Raw genomic sequence first — 21,364 nt, 5'->3', positions numbered from 1 at the left:
ATTTTGTCACACTCCAGATCGATGTTGTTGTTCAGGAAAAGATGCGCTGGACAGGTATAGCTTTAGTAAAGTTCTGTACTGTGATTTCACAGGGAAACATGGGATTAAGAACTACCTAGAAAATAATTTAATTTCACTTTCTAGTGACTCAGGAATGCGAACGCTTCAGATTTGAGGCACATTTCTTAAAGGAGTTTTATATTTCAGTGCATTGAAATGAATATGCATGTGAAAGCTTGAGAGTATGAAGTCTGTGCTTGTGAATTGGGCAGTTAGTGGTTTGGCCCACCTGCATTTTGTGTTTACACGCAAAGTAATTTGCATTAGCAGGAGAGCATTCCATGTGCATATCGCATGTGTTACAACTAATCTGCACACAAAGTGTTCTGAGAGATACAGGAGGCTGTGTGGTTGAGATGGGCTACTTGTTGGAGGTCACTAAATTGTGTCTTGTCTTAAAAACAAGAAGAGGGGGGAAAAAATGGAGGTGAGATGGTGGGGGTTACGTGATTGTTTTAGTTAGGATCCAGTCCACTTTGAATAATGCAGTCTGCTCTTGATCTTAGAGAATTACTCAGGCCTCTGTTTCAACTGGTCTCCAAAATGACTCAGTGTAAGAACCGAGGTCATGTGGATTTTTTTAAAAAGACTTATTGGACTAATTAGGCTATGCTATGTGGCTTAGTAGTAGTTAAGCATGCCCAGTGTTACTGGTAAGAGTTCAGCCTTCAGTTTTCTGCTGGAAGCGACTTCCCTTCAAAATGCATAGATGAACAGCAGTTGTGATTAGAGATTGTAACATACAAACCCCAGAGCATTGTAGAAATTATGGGGGAAGGAAAGAAGCTGTAGAAACTGGAAGGAGAGTTAATTATATGACAAGGAAATCCACTGAAAAAGCAGATGGCTGAACAAGTCAGTGTTGCAGTTCGGAAAAGATAGATTGTATGAATGTTTAGTAACTACTTTGACTGAGTCTGTTCATGTGCATCTAATATATATTAAAAAATTGTGGCTGCTGTAATTATGTATAATGGCTTATTATGTAGTTGTTAGAACAAGGTAACAGAGAAATAAGACTTCCAGATGTACTTCTGCTCATTACAAACATTCAGTTCCTTTCTCTCCACCTCTGGACATGCCGAATTTTTCTTGCGCGTTATCTGTGTTCCCCCTTGTTTCCTGCTTGTTTTCTGTCCTACCCACCTCCTGCCCCGGCCCTGGCCTCCAGCTCCTGTAGGGAGTCTGGTGTCTTTTCTCCTGCTGCCGTCTCCATCCTCTTCACATAGTTCCTAAATTTCAGTAATACAAATGTAAATCAGGCAGAGTTTTAGTTCCCCCTTAATTTCTGTAGCATATATAAGTTCAAAAGATTAAAAAAAAATTTAATAAAGGTCTTTTTCCAGTGTTTGTTTCCAGATACTGTAAATGATTGGTGAAGACCTTAGATTTATTTCTACAAGGAAACTATCTTAGTATAAACTTTGCCAAATTCTACATGACTGAAAAAAATAATCTCTTGACCCACAATTCCAGAGGGGTAATTTTATTGAGGTTCAGACCCAGGTTTTGTATTGTAGGAAGTCTGTGTCTATGAAGGAAGAGCCTTCATCAGTCACATACTGTGTACTGCCCAGAGGCAAATTTCAAGTCTGAAAGTGTGAGGCCATGTGCCATTGGAAGAGTTCTCTCAAAATCAGATTGCCAGACCAGAGGGCAATATGATCAGATGAGCCAGAACGTGCAGTGGGTGTTTTTAGTTATTTTCATCAATTGCAGGAAGACAGAGGACTGCCTGGCTATTCACAAGGTCTGCTGGACAAATGCACTGAAGCAGTAAGAACATATTGAAGCAATGCTGTGTTTTGTGCCTGTGGTATCCATGGATGAGTGTTGGGTTTGCTTTCGTGTGACACGTTGGCCTTGTGCTGCCAAAGGTTACAGGGTGGCATTGGGTGCTTGTTTGTTCCAGCATAATTAATGTTCAGTGTGGTGTGCTTCCTCCTTGGCTTGACTTTCTGGTTAGATTTTGATCCAGAAGAAGTAACCTCTGTCACCAGGGTGTGAGTACAGTGTGGATGTTATACACAACATGTCACTACTAGGCCTGCCCAGTTTAGTGGTGGCCAGCGCTGAGTCCAGAGGAGTTCTTTCCTTTCCAGCTGTGCTTGATGTTGGCACAGTGTAAGCTAAACTTAAGCTGCCTGAATACCAGCTTAGCTAAGTTATTGTTCTTTGCTACTATTTGGTCTTCCCAGCACAGACAAACGTCACTTCATTTCTCCTCTTCAAAGGCTGTTATTGCTCACTGTTTTTTTAATTTCCTCCCCCCCTCCCAATGACACCTCCAGTAATGTTTCATTGCCATGCAAAATGAGGAAAGCACTTTGTCAGCAGCCTACTCCAGGCAGAGAAATTTATATCTTTGAGAAGCATATCTACAGAACAGCAATTACTCAGATCATCAATATTTATATAGCAGATAATAGACATCATGGACAAGATGAATATTGTCACAAGAGCAGTAGCTGTTGGGAAGGGGGGGAATGCAAAATATAATTGCTAGATTTCTTTAAATGGGATAATTATTTAACTTTCAGATGATTGGTGAAAGTAGCTTAGAGTCTGAATTAACTATTGAGTGGGAGTTCATCTGCTTCTAGAAAGCAAAGGAAATGCCCCTTCTTATATACCCTGAGGTCACAGGGAAAGCTGCCTGTTGTATTGTCCCTTGCATGGGGCTTTAGCTGAAGGCAGTAATGGTGCCAGTCTCTGAATGAGGACTCATATAAAATAACAATAAAGTAATCAAGCAGCTTGTTTTGAAAATTAATTTTTGTTACGTCTGCTGTGGCTGGACACTTCTGGTTGAGATGGAGACACAGTCACACATGCTTTGATTTTAAAAGCTGAACCCCAGTGCTCAGGGAGAGGTGGCCATGCTGGGGCAGGTTTTTTACCAGGCTTTGCAGCTTCCTGCCTGGCAGCTGATGTGCTGCTGCCGGCCTTGGCGCTGCCTGGTTGGACGTCCCTGTCCGGCCAGGCCGGAGGGACAGCCCAGGTCAGGGCTTCCTGTTTGTGCAGGAGATGCAGCTCCTGAATTCTGCAAAGAGAATTTGCAGAATTTGCCTCCTCCCACCCACCCTTTTTAACCTTTTAATGGCAGTGTGATTATTTGTGGGGCTTTTGTTCACTGGCAAAAAAATCCGCTAGCCTGTCCTGTTTTTGAGATCTCTTAAGCCAAAAACTAAAGCCCACTGCATGTGGGCTGTTTGCTAAAGATAATTTATTCACTGACTTTTTTCTTCTGCTTGTGAAATGCCTCTGAATAGCTCAGTTTTTCCTTTATACTGACTAACTCTTCATGTGTGACTTCAGATGAGTGTCTGAAACCCTGCACCCTCCTGACTTCTTTCAGCTGAGGGGGAGCAGTGGATGGGAAGGTACAGTACTTGATGTTCAGTGCTTAGCTCAGTTGGGTTGGCTGTCATTTGTAGCATTAATCACATGGTTTTCAAAACATTAAAGCAACTTGGGAACATTTGCAACAGAGTTGGTCCACCACAAAAGATTTAAAGTACTAAAGTATCAAGCCTCTGGGCTCTGTGGGATTCATATAACAAGGCTTCTTGTGCAATGCCCAGAGAAAAGCTGGAACAGCATTTGCAAAAGCTGGCATCCTAAATCAAGAGACACATGAACTGGCTACAAGGGAGGATCAAGATGAGGACTTTTCTTTCTGTTGCACAAAAATCAGTTCAACGTCTCCTTTGTATTCCTTCCTGGAGTTAGGTACCTTCTGTTGAGTTGTAAGCAGTGGAGGAGTTAGGGCTTGCTCTCTCTTGAGTTAGGTCTGGTACTCAGCCCAAACAAAACTAAAGCTGAGTTCCCACCTTTTTGTAGCAGCTTTTGATCATGGATGTTTTTCTCTTCATAGGTAAATCCATTAGACTGCCTGGATTCTAGCCCTTTTTCAAATTAATTTTTAATATAAAGTAATTAAACATTCATTGGAACAGGGACAGGAACTTCCTTTCCCTCACACTCACTTTTCCTTTCTGACCTGGATATTGAATTATGCACTTCAAAGTGGAATGGGGTTAAGGAGGAGGCATTGGTGAAGCTCTCCTGAATTAGTGAAATTCCTGGTACTTGAAACTTTAATCTGGGAGAAGGGAAAAGAATATTGTAATTTGGTCAGATTCACTCTTAGTGAAGAAAAGTTTCCTTCTGCTGTGAGCATACCCAGGTTCTCATGTGGGTTCATTGAGTCTGCTACTGGCATGTGGCTTGGGGAAGTCCTGACCCTGTTGCATGCAGCTCAATTTGAACCAAAGGCTTGTTTGAAGCTAAATTTAGGCCAGCTTAGATGTTGCTATTGCAAGTAAAATTGAGATGTCCAATAATATCAGTATTAATAGTTTAGATGCTTGTTCTAGTGCATAACTGTATTAATGGAGGTGGTTTCTAAGTTGCAGATCACAGACCTATGTGTCTGCGCACAGACCTATGCAACTATGCATGTTTCAACTTCTTCTAAAGTAGTACCCCTTGAGCTTTTAATGATGATGGTGTAATCTTTGCTGGGAATTTAAACTTGCAGTCAACAGGCTCATTTTTGTAGTTACCTTCCCCAGATCCCTTTGAGGCAGCCACTCTTGAGACTCTGTTGAGAGACTGCCTGCAGAAGGGTTGATTTAAACATTATCATCTGTCTGAGGTTCTGCCTTGAGGAAAGTAAGACTAGATACCCCTTGGAGAGACTGCTGCAATTCTCAAGCCAGCCCCTTTTATAGGTGAGCCAGCCCTGTGACAGATGCACTCATTGCTCCTCCAGGTGCACTGCAGCTTGGAATGGCTTTTTTTGTCAGAGTAAGGAAAAGAACAAGGGGCCATTGAAAAGAGCAGGTTATCAGCACTACTGATATGCTAGATTATTGGATTGTGTTGAAATAATTATTTTTTTCATCAGGCTAGATTTTTTTGTACCTAATTATCTGAATAGTTTTTTTTCATTGTGGTAACTTGCACAGAGATCCTGGAGATGATGAAAAGGATTGCTTTCCCCTCATGTTTAATGAGATACTTTGCTGTGTTTTGGCTGTCTTGTCCCATTGCTAAGCCCTGACATATTTATATTCTAATTTGGGGATGAAGTATTAGTGGCATGAGGAAATGGTGTGTTTGCAGCATCCAGAGCCTCTCTTAATTCCGTTCCACTTCAGTGTCAAGCACTGGGGCACCACCATGAAGATTCCACATCAAAGCCTTTCTGTCAGGCTGGGACAAACTAGTTAAAGCCTTGAGAGGTTTTGGTGAGTTAAGTGTGTAAAGATCCAGTCCTGTGTAGTGATTTTCTTTTAAGGCAGAAATGGGAAGAACTGCATGGTGAAGGATGGGGTCAGGGATATATTGGTACAAAGCTTTAAGAATGTTCTTAGAAAAATCCCTCCTCCTTAGCTTCTGAGCAGTACAAGGGTGAAGCTGTTTGCTTCTTCACTTGGTTTTAAGCTGGTTTGAGGATTTGCCTTGCATTGCCTTCTGGAATAGTTTTTCTGCATCCTAATTTTGTCAAGGTTCATTAGTTTATTTTATGGAGGGACACTGCTCCCCCTCCCCCTGCCCCAAAAAAAAAAAAAAAATCTCATTTCACTGAGAAACAGAACTGAAGAGTTAGGTTTAGGAATAAATAGCACCATACCCCATGGGAACTGTAACTAGCATACTTTATTTCCCATTCTTCCCTTGGGGTTTGACTTTATGGCTGACTTCCATCTCCTCTCTCGTTTAAAGTTTAGTTGCCATTGTGGTTATGGGAGATGCAGTCTAGCTGGGGAAGCCCAGTTCCTGTTGGAGGCTGAGAACAAGGATTATCCTTTCTTCAAGTACCTTGAGTTGGAGTAAGCAGCATTTCACAGTTCTAAAAATGGACTACCAAATTTCCAATATTTAGTAGAAAGGCACCACTTCCTTTAATACAGGTGGAATAGCTGTTCATTTAATATAATTTATAAGGTGTTAATTTCAAAATCATAAATTTTCATGAAAACTCACTTTTCTCCATTTTTAATTAATCGTCTTGGCTTAATTTGCAAGCACAAAATACCACTTTTAGGGGCTTGTCCCACACTAAGGAAGGGTGAAACTAGGGTACTGAAATTAGTTGCAAGTTCAAGGTGTAGCAAAGAGAGGATGTGATATGATTTACCTGAGGAGGCACAGAATGGGGCTAGACTAGGAATGGGAATAAACTACTGTTCAGACTTCAGATTTTACTTTATGAAGTAGATAAGATTCCCTTCTTAAAATAGAAATCAGCAGAAATGATGGAATTGTGTTAATTGGACAGACTGATAGTCTGTGGAGTAGGAGATGTGTCATTATGAAGTTTAAGGATGTGTAGAAGAGAGAAGCTGGTCAGCAATAGCAAATTAGTTAGAATTCAGTGAAGTTATATTACTCACAAATTTGCTTTTCCATAACCAATGAGCTATTTTTACGAGGAGTGCTTACAACTGCTACTTTTATTGTTGGCTAATTAGCAGCCCCCTTCGGACAGAAACACAACCCTCCTGAAAGTCTTCAAGCATACAGAAACTTGGATTTTTTAATCCTCTCAATTTCACGGTGTCTTCTGCCTTTCAGCTTACCATCTTTTGCAAGTTGCCATTCTCCCTGTTTATGTGACTTCTACAGAGAACACAAGTAATAGTAGTTGAAAGGGAATTTTAAAATAGATCATAAAATCTAGGGCATGTCAGGATAATTTTGAGGTGGTCTTAAAAAATCCGGTGGTTGTCTTCTTTGAAAGCTTTTGCTGAATGTTTGAGATTTAGCCTTTCTCCTCTTTATCTGAAGGTTGGGCAGGTCTGTTCCTCTTAGACAGCACATGTCATGTGTCTTGGCATTTGGGAATTTGACCAGGATGGTTTCTCCACTGCAAGGATTCCTGGGCAAGTCTGGCTCAAATCAGCTCTTGAGAGCAGTTACTGTGGAAGGAACTTCACCTAGCTCAGTGGAACTGCTTTGTATGGAGTGGGTAGTGGCAGAAATAAGTGCTGGCAGAACTGGACCCAGGCTGGTTTTCACAGCTTTAAAGAAATTGTGTGCTCACCTACAACGTGTCTGTGATTTCCTTAGACTTATGTATAAATTTATAATTATATTTATGCATAAAATGAATTAATTCACGCTATCATACTGGTGCACCTGAACATCTTTGCAAAAAGGCAAGATGAACAAGTGAAAAGCATTTTGGTAAGAAAATGTGCATTTTAAGAGTTTATTTTGCCTGTATTCAAAAGCACTTTAGGAAAGAAACTCCCTCACATTGATTTACCTCTTGGAGTCCTGATGTACTGTGCAGATCTCTTCTGATGCAGCTGCATCCCTGACACAAGAAGGTGTGAACTGGGCTACTTATGGTAGTGAGGAATTATTTGAAGAAAAGTTAGAATTGTGTGGCATAGTGGCTTTCCTTCCTTATGTCCTTGTGTGGAGTTAGTGGGACACAAAGATAAGTGGTGGTTTTTGGTGAGAGCAGTGGAAATGCAATCCCACAACTACAGGAACTTTATGTTTGTAGCTCTTTGAGGAGCTGCAGCAAAAAGCCTTTCTTATCATCTGTGTGAACGGGTGGTTAGTGGCATAGTGGCTTTCCTTCCTTATGTCCTTGTGTGGAGTTAGTGGGACACAAAGATAAGTGGTGGTTTTTGGTGAGAGCAGTGGAAATGCAATCCCACAACTACAGGAACTCTATGTTTGTAGCTCTTTGAGGAGCTGCAGCAAAAAGCCCTTCTTATCATCTGTGTTAACGGGTGAAATGAGAACAAAAAAAATTAAGGATCATGAACTGGCACTTTTAAGAAGACAAATCTACAAATTTGTCCTTTCATAAAATTATAATACTGTTGCTTTTTCAAATAAAGAGGGACACACAGGTCCATAACCTGTACTTGTGCTTTTTAAAATCAGGATATAATGCTGAGTTGGAGTTTTTCAGCTCTCTCCTTTAAAGGAATCATTTTCTAGCATTCATGCTGATTACTTTTGTGTCATTTTAAACAATATACAGTAACATTTTTCCATCAGCAAAGGCCTTGCATTTCAGTGACCTTTACTGCTTTAGAGGGGTTATGTGATCAACATACAGAAAAGAAAATATTTAATGATTTTTTTTCTTAAAAAAGCTCATATGTATTATGATTGTACAACTCACACCTGTGTCTTGCACCTGCATTCTTTATTTTGAGGAGCCTGAATGTCTGCTTGCAAAATCTGAGCTCATTTGCAAAAATCAAGCTAAAAAAAGAGTATAGGTGGATAAAACTATTGTCTTTAAAGCAAGAAGCTTTTATTCTAATGTTCTTCCTTTGGTCTCTCACCCCCATTGAATATATGATATTTTCTTCCAAATTTCACAGAATCGCATAACTTACAAAGGGATTGACCCTTTTCATATCTATTGACTGGTCAGTGCCAGAGAATTTTGTGTGCCTTTCTGAACCCGCTTACAATGCACTCGCATGATTTTTGCTGCTTGGCAACATTAAAACTTCTGAGAGTCCACATTAATTGCAAGCTCCTCGCTAGAGGTGAAGGTTTATTGCTCCTAATAGCAAGGAGAATACTGAAGCCTCATCACCCCTTAGTTCTGCTTCCCGATCGGGTGAGTGGGGTATTGAGGAGAGCATCTCTGCATCTGTTCAGGGACATCTGTGGAAACAGGAGATTCAAGTAAGTTCTTAGAGCAACAGCTGTGTGACTGTGAACTTGGAAATACTTCTGGTATTAACCAGTTACACACTTCATTGCTGCTCTGTGTATGGATTACAGTTACACTTCATAATTTGTCTTCCCACAGGTGAATATTATGGTCCACATCCACAGTGAGATAGCAGGTAGAAAGGCAGAGTAAGCATGAACAGTTGCCTCATTCTTCTTTCCATGCTGTCAGCCCATCTTTGTGTATTGAAGGTAACTTACTCTAAAAACATGTTTTGAGCAAACTTGTGTGCAGAGCATATAGTACATAAACCTTGAGCTGCATTGTGCCTCCTTCAGTGGGCGATACTGGTCCACCATCAAGAAGAAAAGGTGTTTATAGCTTGTGAGGAAATGAGTTTGAAATTCTAAATACAAAGGAGTTCCCTAAGCACAATGGGTGTCATGGCACTGATTGTGGGGCCTGTTCTGCAAGAAGGACACATTACTTTGGTTTCATTTGTTGTTCATATCCACAGATTTGACCTTAAACTTTTCCAGTTTTGTGTCTATTTATATTTGGGGTCAATTTGGAGGGAGGGGGACAGGGAAATGCCACTGATCCACTGACATATACAGGAGAGGAAAGGAAATTACTTTATGACAGATCTTTTCTGCTATTTCCACATGAGCAGATGGATCCTATGGTACAGGTTTGCCTTTAAGGAGAGTGTAAGCAGTAAATACTTTGCTTATTGTAAGAGGGCTGGTTATTTTCCATGTTTGTGTAGCTTTTAGGTAATTCATAAAGACTTCTGATAAAAATGCAGGCTTTTTTTTTCCCACCCAGTTGTGTGAATCTCCAGTACTTTTAAACTCTAAATTTTTCCAGGGAAGAACGATGTGAAAATTGCACCTTTGTCAAATGAAGCAATTCATTCCCTCTCTAAATGTTGACTGCTGTGCTTGATGCCTAGAGTTGGACAAAACAACTATCTTACAGTTTCTTTAAAATTTCATTTTCTAAAGGAATGGCACATCCTTCTGTGTTTAAGGACACCTCCTTCTATCTCCTTCAAGTTGCACAGTGTTTTCAAGAGCCTAATTTAGAACATTGAAGGATTGGGAGTGTTGTCAGCAGGAGCAAAATAAACAATTACTGTTAAGAGTTGGATGGGAGATGCAAAGACCAGGTGGGCCACAGCTCTTTGAGGTGGATTTATTTCTTCTGGCTGCCGAGACATCTAGATGGAGGCTTTACTGACAGTCAGTGTTTGACTGGGAGAAGTGCTGGTGTGACTGGCTTTGCTGTGGGAGGAGTGTGAGTGTTGGGGCAAGACTGAAGGCTCGGAGCAGGGTGGGTGTTTTCACCCTCGTGCCTTGGGGAGCCATCTGTAGTGACACTTCCTAGCCATGCAGCTGAGTGCTGTAGCTGTTCTGTGTGTGTAGGGCACAGCTAAAAATAAACACAAAGGAGCTGGTCTCCTGATTGCTGGGATTTGTTTTTTGTTGGTGGTGCTGTCTTAAAGCAGTAAAAACCAGCATTACTTCAGCTCTGTCCTGTGTTGAGAGGAGTGTAGGAGAGTGGTGGGAGGCAGCAAGACGCTGGCACTTGTGCATGCACAAGGTGGGAAAGCCACTCTAGGTGCCCTTTGGGAGCTCTCCCCTGAGTCAGGGAGCGAGTAATGAGCTCAGTGCTTTGGGTGTGCTGCTGCCCCTTACTCGCTTCTAGAAGGTACTGCACAAGGCATATCTCAGCGTGCTGCTGCATCCCATCCAGCGCCAAGGTAAAAGCTGGGACTGGCAGCACTTTTCCCTGCTGTTTGGGAGAGGGGAGGTGGAGAAGGTCATCTTAAACCAATCCTCCTGAAGGGTGCTAAAGGCATAGTGGGACAGCCAAGCCAAACTGGCTTCCTTGGTTCTGCAAGCCCTGGTGCTTAATGGTTTGTATTCTGGAGTGCCACCTGCTGGCACCTCTCTCTTTGCTTGCTCTTTTCTAGAGGCAGCTGCTCCAGAAGATGAGAGCACAGAGCAAAAAAGCATGAATGTTAATAATAGGAATAACAGTACTAATTATGTGTATTGATCTTTATATTATTTTTTTAATCATCATGGTACTTATGGATCCTGTTTATTGGCAAAGAACACACTCTGGCAGGTGTTCTGCAAACTTGGCATGAAAGAAACTGGCAGAGGTTTCATGGCTCAAAAAATAGAGAGCACAGTGTGAAGGAGTGGTTTAAAAAATAGAAAATGATTTTTTCAATCCATGCTGTTATTTGGCAAAATATGAAGCATTTTTTTTAAAATTTATGGCTCGCTTTAGTAAAATGTTTGGATCATTTCTGTGGTTGGCAAAAAAACCCCTAAAGCACTAACCATTCCATTGAAAGACACCTGACAGTGAATGCACTTAGGCAAAAACTAAGAAAACACTGACTCAACTCTAAAAATTATGTCAGTAAAGTAATTCTGAAAACCTTTTGGCTGTAAAGCAAGAGATATTGTAGTTTGTGTCACAAAGCAGATCTTGGTCCAGAGTTGAATCTTTTTTCATCCCACTCAAGTATTTGTTTTGGCAATATAACAGAGGCAGTTTTTGATTGGTTTTTAAGACTGATTTTGCATCTGTGGGTCAAAGCCTAAATGGGTGTTGTCAGTGTGGTGCCTGTGGCATCAGTTTGGTTGTGTGCATTGGCGTTGCCAATGGTCAGTGTGTCACTGTAAGACACAGATACAATGCTATAACAGAAATTAGGTAAAGAACTCAACTGAGTGGAAGATGGTCAGATCTTGCAGATATGCATAAAGCTGTATTCACACCATGTCTGAGGTAATCACATCCAGTGCAACACTCTCAAGACTTTTTCCTTTTCCCTTCTTTAGTGAGCTGTCCCTAAGGCATCTCCTTGGTTCCTAACTGCTATTCTGTGTGATGTTGCATGGAATAGACTCACACAATTGTTTAGATTGGAAGAAGCCTTTAGATCATTGAGTCCAACCATTAACTCATGTTGTGGTCACCACTAAACCATGTCCCCAGGTGCCAGATTTCCTCATTGTTTAAATACCTTCAGTGACTCCACCACTTCCCTGGGCATCTTGTTTCAATGCTTGACAATCCTTTTAGTGAATATTTTTTTTCTAACATCTAATCTAATCCTCTTCTGGTGCAATCTGGGGCCATTTCCTCTTGTTCTGTCACTTGTTATCTGGGAGAAGAGCCCAACCTCCACCTCACCACGACCTTCTTTTAGGCAATTTTAGAGAGTGATAAGGTCTCCCCTGAACCTCTCTCTCTCCATGCTTAACACCCCCAGCTCCTTCAAATGCTTCTCATCAGATTTGTGCTCCAGACCCATCACCAGCTGTGCTGCTGTTCCCTGGACACCTCAATGTTCTTCTTGTAGTGAGAGGATCAGAAATGAACACTGAATTCAAGGTGAAATACATGTTGGAAGTACGTGGTAAGGCTTTTCTGATGTAAGGCCTCAAAAGTAATTAATGATCTTGGGATGTATGCTGGAGAACATTGGGACGAGTGTGGCTTCCTTTTTTTTTAAGAAATCTGTGAACCACCTGTCTTTTTGCTGTAAGATCCTTCAGATCCTTTGCAAGAAACACTTGTAAAAACCAGCAATCCTATTGACTATGTAGTTCTCTTCAGCTTTTGGTCACATCGTGAAATGTATGTTGAAAATGCCCCATGTTGTGTTTTTATTTTTAAGCCAACAACCAAAAAAGCTGAATCACAATTGTTGAAAACACACTTCCATAAAACTACAGCTGATAGTTTCAGTCTATCTCATTTGCCTTTGTTGAACTAGGAAAGCAAAAAAAAGTCACTAGACTTAAGCATTCCACATTCAGTGGTAGTGCAGCGTGAGAGACACCTCTGGCTCAACCATATCAGAAGAAAAATTATTCCAGAGTCAGTACAAAAAGCTTCATTTGCCCTTTACATTACCTTTTAAAAAATTTCTTCTGAAAGAAAACAGTAAAATTGAAATGGAAGTTGAAATGAGCTGACGTCTTAATGGAAATTTCCATTTTTGCTGAAGGAGAAAGTATTTGCATAATTTGATCTGAAACTGCCAATGAATTTGTTCACCTCAAAACTTTATTTCTTTAGTTAGCTCTAACTCTCATGCAGAAATCACGAGACTGGCCTGCAAATCAGAGACTGAAGTTTAGAGGTCCTACCTAACTGGGATCTGATGTTTTCAGGCTTTTCTTCAGATAAACGGGACTAGCAGCCTTCTTTTTTACAGAATATTGACTTGATTGTCCACACTCCTGTGAGCCTAGGACTCACTGTGGTCATAGACTATCAGGATTGTGATGATGTGTTGAGCATTAGCAGCATTATGCTCATTTCCTTGCCTAAGTTTGTTGTACTGTTACATTGCAAGGACTGCAGAACCAAGCGAAAAATTAAGAGGTGTGAAACAGTTTGCTTTGCTTTGATTGTTTTGCTCTGTTGTGGCATAACATAGTCCTTTCTGAGCATTTGCACTCCTTCATACACCAAAAATGCTGTAAACTGTTAGTTTAACTGCTGCCAAATGGAGGGTATTTTCACACCAGGATGTTTCAAAAGCAGATTTTAACTGGCAGAAGTGTGATGGGCGATGTCTGGCCTAAACTTTCAAATTCACTGTAAAGAATGAAATTCAACATAACAAAGCTTGGCAGGTCTGATAAACTTCATGCAGCTACAGGAATGGCTCTTGGAATTGAGTACCATCTCTGTGAAAGAAAGCAACAGTAGGTTTCACATAATGGGGGTAGGAATAGTTCCTCTTCCCATGCCTGAGCATTTGAGCAGCCAATTGCCAGTTCCCACTGCAGCGTGTCTGCAACAGCAGAAGGGGTAGCAGCTCTGAGCTCAGTGTCCCAGAGCTGTAATTTATCTCAGCCCACCAGAGTGGGTTGTGGTAGCACTAACCTGAGTTACGATCATCACTCTTGAGAGAGAGCGCTGCTTTTTTAGCTGCTTTTGTCTGAAAACAGTGCTGGTCCATATGGTGGAGACACTGGGTGCAAATCTGCTCACTCTGTTCCAGGCTTCATTCTAGAAGTCCATCCTTGGGAGTCTGGTATCTGTCATGGGCATGCTAATGCCCAGGTCCATGGGCATGGAGAGAGCCGGGAGCCTTTCCTGGTGTTGTCTCACCACTGATCTGCAGTTTCACCTGGTGGTGCTGGGGCTTTGTGTGACTGTGTGGAGCTGGTTGGGATAATTGATGTGTAACTAGTTTGTTTAGTTGCAGCTAGTTTGGGAAGGTTATCATTGTGTTTCTTCAAATCACACCTTTTCAGTGTGGTGTAGGGGAAACAAAGGTGTCAGCACTTGGAAATTACTTTGATCTGCCTGTGGCTTCTGGCACTGGGTTCTGTGTTGGTGGTGTTGATGGATCATGTGTTAAGTATGTAAATGTGCTACTGACCTCAAGAGCATGTGTCATCCCATTAAATTCCCTGGCTAACATCAGGTCATGTGCTTGATAACTTGTCTGAACTGGAACTTGTAGAGTGTATAGTCACAGGTAGAAACATGTGGTTTGGAAAATATTGGAAGTAATTATTTAGCTGGTATAGCCTGCTACATCTCTTTGGAGGATTTTACTGGTCTAAAGACAAAGAGATAAATCATGAAATAGGAAATAATCAATATTATGCAGTTCAGGCTTGATCTACCTCTGCTTGTGATCCATATTTGCAGTGAGAGTTGGACTGTTCCCAAAATCTAGGAAGCGAGAGTGGTATTAATATTACAAGTTGACAGAATGTTACAGGGTGAATGATTAGTTTCCAATAAGAAATGAGTTTTTGGATCAGTTCCAGTTCCTTTTGGTGTAATCTGCAAACCTGAATGACCGGTGCTGTGACCTGGAGTAGCTGTAGCGCTTATCAGAGGCCAAAACTTCATGAAGATCATGATTTGTCTGCATTATGAAATGACAGAGCTGTTGACCTTGAGGAGGCATATTAGTTGGCTACCTTCCCCTTTCTTGTGAAGATGAACTCCTGGAAGTGGTGGTTTGGCATTGGCACAGCTGTTCTGCATTCTCTGTTGATAAACAGGGGGCTTTACTCCTTTGTGCTGTCCATTTAAAGGATTGCAGGAGAAAGGTAAAAATAGGAACAAAGCTCCCTGGGCCCTTCTAATCTCTTTCAGACCTTATTCTACCAATTATGATGTACGAAAGAAGAGAATTTCCTTACTTATTGTTGTGGGGCTTTTAACAAAATATTTTCCAAACTAATTAATTCCATCTATTTCAGTGTAAAAGAATGTATTACTTTGACTCCCCTAGATCTGTTGTGCTTTTCGCCCCACTTTTTCTGAAGTAAAAAAAAAGGAAAGAACCCCTTCCTGCACTTGAAGAAAACAAACCCCAGGCCATCCCAGGCCTTGAGAGCAGCCAGGTGGAGGTGGGTCACATACTCGTGTCCTCGGGGAAGCTGTACTGGATGAGTGCAGAGAGCAGAATCCATGTTAAGCACATGGTGGTGGGGTACGAGGGCACAGAGCAGACACAGCAATTAAAACTGTCATTTGAAGGACTTTTGTTTCCTGAGGTAAGTGTAAAACTGAGTTTGCAGTTTTTGCATTGTATGGGCAGTGTGTGAACATATGAGCATTGATTCCTTTCCTTACTGTTAGGGCCCATAGCAGGTAGATTTTATCCTAGTTTTATAAAAATCCACTCAATGACCTTGGAGAGCTGTAGCACTCTCTCCTAATTATAGACTAGTGTCTTGATAGACTCAGTCTAATAGATAGATCTTAATAGATACAGTCACCTACTGACCTGTATCAGTGAGAAAAGTCTGCATTTGAGCTTTATTTAAAATTAATTTTTTTTGTTGGTGTATTTTGTAAGTCTAATACAAGAGCCTCAGGGGAGGGAGGGAAGAATCTTTTTATTAAGTTTCTATTTAGGTACCTGGCAAATTCTATCAATGGCAGATGAAGCATAAAGCTCTAATGGGAGAGTAAAATTTGTAATTTAAGTGATCAGGTGCTTCATGCCTCTCTCAGCAGTTTGAATGCCACAGTAGTATGTCATATTGCCATAAGTGAAAATCTCTTAGAAAGAGGATATTACCTTGCATCTGAAAGCTCTTACTGAGTGCAAGTTTAGCACCAGTAGCTCCTCCTGTATTTTGTGGGATTTTGGTCTCAGTGACTTAACTTGTGACCTCATTTGAAGTTGGGGAAGCAGTTTCTAAATCTGTCTTTGCCAACTACCTAACCACTTGCCCCTTATGTCCTGGTCATAAATAGCTACTGGTGCTGCTTTTATTCAGGGCTGAGAGGTAGAACTCTTTTCACACCACATCTTCCACTGCCATTCCTCACTATGTTTGAATGGCAAATGGATCTCTCACTTGGTAGTGGAGAAACCTGGCTTTTCATTCCTGTCATCCTGGGGTTTAGAAGTGAGTCAGGCATAATTAAGAGCAGCCAACAAAACTGAGCAAGTGCTAATGGCCCTGCAAGCATTGTGCTCAGAGTGGGCTGGAGAAATGAGCATCATCCCCTGGGATGCTTTGAATGCTGGAGATTCTGTTTATTTGCAAAATGCAAGGAACCTTTTTATATTCTGTGCTGTAAAACTTTCAGATGTGATGTCTTAGGACCACAGTCAGGTCTTTAGTGCACTGCTCATGGAGAGAAGGGCAACTTAGAAGAGCAGGAATGGTGAGAAGTACCATCACACTCCTTTTAGCAGGGCAGAGCTGCACCTGGGGGTGCTCTGCCAGCATGGAGGGGGACTAGGAGATTTAGAGGACCATAGCTTGACCTTGTCAAAAACCTGCAGACATATCAGAGTTGGGCTGGTGAGGAGCAGGTCATGCTTCCACCACCTGGCCTCTAGGTTCACCTGCACAGAGGGCTGCTGAGAGACAGGAAAGCTGTCCACTCTCTGTCTGAAATGGGCATATTTCTGTGGAATATTTTAATCTCAGATAATGTGTTTCACTTGTAAGGTGCCTCATGTGAAACTGTCTGATGAGCATATCATACAGAACAGCTGTACTGTTCTGCCTCAGCACGATGAAATGTTTGCTGACCTGGCACATTGCAGGTGATTAGTAGTGTTTGCTGCTGGAACAAAGTGCAGCTTATCCTGGTCATATTTGACCAAAATAAGGTCTTTGGAGGCAGGGAATGTGGACGTGTCAAAGTTTGCAGATAAAAAGAGGGAGCAGCACAGCTGGTGATGTGAGATGGAACACGGGGCAGCATGTGAGTCTCTCTCTGTTTTCCCTAAACACCAAAGGCTGGTGTTTTCACATGATCTGTTTTTGCTCCAAACCCATAAATGTCTACATCTCATTACATTCCTGTAGGTGACCTTTCTGCCTCTGTCTCCTCTTTCTAGGGCTGGCTGGTGACAATTTCTAAGGTAAATGCTGTGGAATGGTATCTTGCAACTAGGCTCCTTTTTTTGTGATCCACCACTGATTTCTCAGCTGCCTGAGAGGCAGGACAAACTGGTGCTCTGACCAAAGTGTACTGTTGGGATCATCCACAGCACGTTCTCTTGCCTCTATATCCTATGAACCAGCATGGATCCTCTGGTGCTGGTTCATAGGATATTACAGACTCACATATCACAGTTTCACTCAGCTTTATTTTTTGTGGCTTTATGCACCCAGGACTGCGTATACCAAGATGATCACCTTGGCAAGGACTGGAGTAAAGCTAAAGGAGTAGTGACAGCTTGCAGTGGCTGAGGCTTTGGCTAAATTAAAATACTTTCCTTCTGCAATATTTCTGTGCAATTGTGAATAATGAAATGGAAAGGATGGTGGATGTAGGCTGCCTGGGTTACAGGAAGGTTCCTGGAGAACAGATAACTCTGGAGAGAAGAATGGACATACATTGCTGTTTTATTGTTAGCTTTATGTCCCTCAAAAAGCACATAGTCTCTCAGTTGTAATCTGTATGGTGGATGAACTATGCCTGTGGAGATAGGCAGCTTCTGGGGCACAGCCTCTCAAGTTTTTCATAATCTGTGAAAAAGCTGATAGGTTTAATGAAAGCCCCCCCCAAATCAAAGGCATACCATGGGGATGCTGCCAGCTGAAAGAGGTAAGGGAAAATGTGTAGGTTTCTGAGCTTTGTTGCAGAAGAGAATCTGTCACCTCTGCCCTCTGGCTCGTGAGGTGAAAAGTAGAATGGTGATGAAATTGTACTGGAACTTTGAGGCAATCCGGTTGGTGCTTGCATGACCTTGGAGCAACGGCTTTGTCTCTCAGCGCTTCTTTTCTTAGATGATGAAAGAATATAATGATGATAATACTTGTCTCTTAACAAGAGTGTTGTGATGAATAAATTAATTGTTCATTGTGCTGTTCCCAGTTACTATGGTAATTAGTGCTACAGAACAGCCTAAAAACAAATAAGATCATTTAGTGAAGGATATTCAGGGGAAATCAGGTAGTACATCCTGAGCAAATGTGTATTTTGTCCAAATGTGAATTTGTGAAAAATGTTCACCGATGCTGAATTTTTGTAGCAGAAATGCTTCCAATTATCTTTTTGGAGGCGGCTTTAGCAGACATTTCCTTCCGTAACTGTGGGCACATGATTCTTGCAATTAGTTCTCCTATTGAGAACAGCACTCCCTCCTCACCCCATCTCCTTTACAGCCTAAGGGCACCTGAAATGAATGATTCTTTCTTCTTCATAAATCATACATACTCAGTAATACTGCCAAAGAATTGTTAATGTGTTTGGGGAGTTTACATAATGAACCTTTCTTGGTAAAGGTGAAGTATGGTCGATGCACTGCCTTGCTGAAATTCTGCTACAACCTTGCTGTACGGCAAGTAGACTGCCTAAATCCATGTGTAAGTCTGTGCAAAGCTTTTGAGGCTTTCTCTCAGTGATCAGTTAAGTACATCAGCATGCCCCAGAGCCAGCCTTTTGAAATGTTATATGATGTTTAGTCATCTGTGAATTGTATTGGATTCCACAGGCATCACTGAAGTATATTTTTGGGGTTTTTAAGTTAATATAATTTTGGAACCTAGTAAGTTAGGAAATATGTCTTAAGGTAGTTCTGAGTCCTTCAGTGAAGGCATCACCCCTTCAAGGTTGTGGTTTCCATTGCTTAATATCACAGGGGCTATCCTTACATAGGAAAAATACTGTGTTGCTAGGCAAGGATTTGCCATTAATTACTGTGTTCTCTGAATTTATGTATAGCTCTGGGCTTGGATGTTCAGTGTCTTCCTTTGCACTGGGTTCCAAAAATAGCTGTCTTTTGTGACCTGGCCAGTTTGTAGCTAGCATTTGTGCAGAGCAAATTTGTGCTTTCTTCCTCTCACTGTTGCAGCTACAGCAGCCTTCATCTGTTCACCTCCCACAGCACCTCCCCACATTGTGTTGGGGAGGTGTCAAACAGTAAGAGCAACAAATGCCCCTTCTGCTTCCTCAGGAATAGGAAGCTGATGCCTTGGCATTCCTGGCCTCCTGCTCACTCAAAACTGAGAGAACTCGGGTCATTGCTGTGGTCTCCAGTAAAGTCCTGGCAGAACAGATAGCATGACTAACAGATTACTTGCTTTATTCTTCAGAGCTTTATTGGTATTGAGTCATACAAATTGAAAAACTCATGGCTTGTGCAGATGGCAGCCCAAATCTGCAAGGAGGACCTTTGTGCCATATTCTCAGCCACCTGGCTGCTGCAGAGATCATCAGCTTTGCAGGTTTCTCTGTGGGTCTCTCTAACTGCTTGTGAATTCCTTTGCTTGCCAGCCACTGGCAACCTTGTGGATATAGGGCAGATGTAACAAAAAGGAAAGAGAGTACAGGGCAGGGAGAGAGGCTTCTTTCCATGGCCTGTCTCTTCTTGCTGCCTTTACTCCTGCTGCACCTTTCTGACGTATGAGTTTTGCGTCTTGTGGATTTTAATTTCCAGTTAGTTACTGTTTGTGTTACAAATAATCTCAGCCCTGAAGAACTTGCAGTTGCTGTCAGGCTTGTGGCAGGCAGTCACTGCTTGTAGCTGCAGTTGCTTCCGTGTGTGTGGTTTCATTGTCATAGTCGCCAGTCCCCATTCCACAGGTGTGCTCCATTCATACATACACATGTGCTATCACTTTTGCACACCTGTGGATATCCCTGACAGTGTTTTCTGCTTTTTCTCCCCACTCTGTTTTTTTCTGTCAACAGTGCCCTTGCCCACCTTGTGTGTCACTGTGTAACAAGAGCAAATGACACACCAATGGTTTTGGCTGATACCTGATGTCGGCTGTGCCCTCACATGCAGTCCTGGCTGCCTCTCTGTCTTTGTGCTTGAAGCACAGAGAAGAGTCCCGTCTGAGTGAGCTTTGAATGAGCTGTTCACCTGTGACAACTGAGTACCTTCAGCTGGTGTGAGGATGCATTGAGCACACACTAAAGAGCTTGGTCTCCTGTCCAAGAGGAAACCTGCTCCTCTTGGCATAGTTATTAAAGTGAAGTGGTAGAAGAGTACTGAGAGCTCCCATGGATTTTTCCTTCTTAGGTACATAGTGCAAATTTTTTTTCAAATAGATTCTTCTTGATGATGGCTTGACTTTCTTTCATCCTGAAAGTGAGCTGTGGCAGAGTGCAAGAGGGTTGTATGGTTGGCAATAAAATTGCATTGCACCTGTGAAGCTGCATGTCCAACCTTTGAACAAGGCAATGTCAGCAAAGGTCAAGGGGTTAGATGGCTGTGGCTACTCTTTAACTTGTCTTTAGCTATGTTCTGAAGGAATCATACTGACCTCTCTGCTTGCTGGTCATAACTGCTGATCCACACCTCTGATTATGATTTGAGATGTTTTGGGAAAGTATGAGCAGTTTATGTCATGTAGGTGGCAAGCCCATTCCTGACCTTGCAGATATACTGATTTACATCTGCAGAAGCAGTACTTCCACTCTGTCCTTGGGCAGAGAGCAGTCACGTGAGAGTAGGTTTAGGTTAGATATTAGGAAAAAAATCTTCACTGTGAGAGTGATGAGGTACTGAACAGGTTGCACAGAGTAGCTGTGGCTGCCCCATCCCTGGAAGGATTCAAGACCAGGCTGGATGGAGCTCTGACAACCTGTTCTAGTGGAGGTGTCCTTGCCCACAGCAGGGGTGTTGGAACCAGATGATCTTTGAGTCTCCTCGATGATATTATGATAAGTCTTAATTTCTGAATTTCTACGCATTGGGATTTTTCTTGTAATAATACTGCAGTATTGTTATACCTGAGGCTTTTTGGACAGATTGGCAGATAAAGCAGGTAAGAGTTGTGTCTTGTACTGTCTGAGCTTAGCTTTGACTTGGATGGCCTGTAACTGCAGATTTTGTGTGGATACTTCTGTGCAAAATGCAAATTTGTTGGGTTGCTTGTGGCTGAAAACTGGATCTGGTGGCTTCAGTGATTCTTTTCTGAGTGTCTATAACTAATTTCTATTCTGGCTGTTGTCTCTTAATATTTTTTTCAGACAGAAATTGCCTAGCATCATGGATATCTCTCTTTCATTTTTCTCTTTCAGCTGTATGCTAGTCTATTATTGTGTCAGTTCCTTTCTTGATAGTCTTCTCTGTGTGTGCCTGTACCATAGGGATATGGAGATAGTAATGGATAAGGAAATAAGGAAGATAAAACCTCTTCTCATTTT

At 41.8% G+C, this 21,364-nt stretch overlaps 1 protein-coding gene across 6 annotated transcripts in view; it reads left to right on the top strand.

Moving 5' to 3' along the window:
• Positions 1-21,364, top strand: part of RNF152 (ring finger protein 152) — a 39,856-nt gene that overhangs the window by 15,299 nt on the left and 3,193 nt on the right. The window contains exon 1 of one of the 6 annotated variants that reach the window (XM_039722056.1): positions 8,862-8,976. The exons of 4 other annotated variants lie outside the window; for them this stretch is intronic. The gene's annotated coding sequence lies outside the window, so the exon portion shown is untranslated. Of the gene's footprint in view, positions 1-8,861; positions 8,977-20,473; positions 20,983-21,364 lie in introns of those variants that run through there. One more of the 6 variants, XM_039722066.1, reaches the window with a different exon arrangement.

This window comes from Passer montanus, unplaced genomic scaffold (assembly GCF_014805655.1).
Source record: "Passer montanus isolate IOZ18808 unplaced genomic scaffold, ASM1480565v1 scaffold107, whole genome shotgun sequence".
NCBI classification, from domain to species: domain Eukaryota; kingdom Metazoa; phylum Chordata; class Aves; order Passeriformes; family Passeridae; genus Passer; species Passer montanus.
The sequence above is the reverse complement of the archived record's forward strand: the minus strand, read 5'-3'. Positions and strand labels throughout refer to the sequence as shown.